At 43.1% G+C, this 2101-nt stretch overlaps 1 pseudogene; it reads left to right on the top strand.

The window, feature by feature from the left end:
- LOC110596036 overlaps positions 1 to 2101 on the top strand; it is a 6968-nt pseudogene that overhangs the window by 649 nt on the left and 4218 nt on the right.

Raw genomic sequence — 2101 nt, 5'->3', positions numbered from 1 at the left:
GGGAGCTCGGAAAAAAAAAAAAGCATTGCTTTCAGCGGCCCCACGACAATCGTATCAAACGTTTTAAGATGCACCCACCTCCCACCCTTTTCCTGTTTAAAAAAAAAACAAACAAACTTTGAAAAGACTAAACCCTGGCAGTTCCGAAACTAATTTGCTCTGACGCTCATAACTTAAGAAAGAGTGTGATTTTTTTTTTTTTTTTGAGTTGGAGTCTCACTCTGTCGCCCAGACTGGAGTGCAGTGGTCGCTCCCGGCCACCGCAGCCTCGACCTGCTGGGCTCCGGTGATCCTTCTGCCTCAGCCTTCCAAGTAGCTGGAATTACAGTAGCGCGCTACCACACTCGGCTAATTTTTTGATTTATTGTAGAAATGAGGTCTCACCAAGTTGCCCAGGCGGGTCTCAAACCCACGGGCTCAGGCAATCCACTCACCTCAGCCTCCCAAAGGCGCGGGATGACCGGCTGAGCCACCGAGCCCAGCTAAGAGTGTGGTTTCTTTGCAATCGTCCTGCTTGTCCGGGATGCTGGAGGAAGATGGATGATTTGCTATCATAAATCATGAAATTGGCCGTTTCCAGGTTACTTGTGTGTTTTTCCTCCAGCCTCCAGACTGTGAGTCTGTGAAACAGAGGCTGCTTGTCTGGTTCGCTGGTTTGTTACCAGAACCTGGCGCCTTTCAATGATAAATGGATTGCAGTGAAATGCAGGCGATTTTAGGGAGAACAGGTAACGTGATGTGATAGATTAAATTACACCGAAAGAGAAAGTTACGTTTTTTTCAAAGTTCTTTCAAAGCTTGGAATATATCCAGGGTGTTAAACGTTTCTGACACCTTTTAATCTGTTCCCCACCCACCCCCCTCAGCTGGCCCTTTGGGCGTCTGCTGACAATCATATCTCAATACAATTGAATAACTTTCATTTCCTATTTATTTATTTAGAGGCAGGGGTCAGGCTAGGTTGCCCAGACTGGTCTTGAACTCCGGGTTTCAAAGGATCCTTTGAAGGACTTTTCAAAGTTCTGGGATTACAGGCTTGGGCCACTCCTGCCCAGCCCTGTATTTATTTTTATAGTTATTTTTAGAGCTACTCATACCGGTTTTCTATTTATAAGAGTGATATCAACTTGACTTTGAAAAATCAATTTATTTATGAAAAATAAGTCATTTAAAGAAAATAAAGCAAGCAGGACTGCAGGTGAGGCAGAGCTAGGGCACAAGTTTTGAAGAACGGAGATCCGTGGAGACGGTGAAGAAAGAAGATGAGGACATTTCAGGGAGAGAACAGCCTGTCCCAAGACTAGAGACAAGAGAGTGCTGACACATTCTGGGACATACAAATAGATCCCTTTGGCTGGCGTGGTGGGAGGAGGGAACAGAGCTTCCACGGCAGCTGGGCTGGTTATGGCAGGACTGAGGGCTGAGTAAGGACCTTGGATTTTATTTCAGCTCCCTCATATTTGTCACCCTGGTAACAAATATTTGGTTACTATACTGTGATGAAATCCATCTATAACAAAACCTACCTATTCACAAACATTTTAAAGTCAACATAATATCCCAACTGCACTACAGAGGATAAAAAAGAAGGTATTGAGTAATAAGAAAATATGTTTTTGAATACGATTAGTGCTCAGGGACATTAAGTTGTCAGATGTTTGGTCCCTCTGTACAAACCGCAGTGAATGTCACCACTGCAAACACACGTCCTAGACAGGCATGTGATGAAATCTGATGCTCAGAGAACACTAGTATGCCAGTGGTGATGTGATTTCTTTTCCTTTTGCTTGAAAGTTTTCCTTATTCATTTTTAAAATTTTATGATATTTATTTATTTTATTGATATATAACAGAGGTACATATTTTGGGGGTACATGCGATAGATACTTGAATGCAGTCATTTAATGTGTAAAGATCAAATTAGGGTAATTGGGATATTCATCACCTTAAAGATTTGTCTTTGCTTTATGCTAGGCTGGAATTTTCTGAAAGGTGACCAGGTCTTGGCAAGGTTCCAAAGAAGACAAAGTGCAGGCTCAGCGTGGTGGTTCATGCCTATAATCCCAGCACTTTGGGAGACTGAGGTGAGAGGATTGCCTGA

The sequence above is a fragment of the Carlito syrichta genome, unplaced genomic scaffold, assembly GCF_000164805.1.
Source record: "Carlito syrichta isolate Samal-C Ts95f unplaced genomic scaffold, Tarsius_syrichta-2.0.1 Scaffold305797, whole genome shotgun sequence".
Taxonomy (NCBI): domain Eukaryota; kingdom Metazoa; phylum Chordata; class Mammalia; order Primates; family Tarsiidae; genus Carlito; species Carlito syrichta.
Note: the sequence above shows the minus strand (reverse complement) of the source record. Positions and strands in the feature narration are given on the sequence as shown.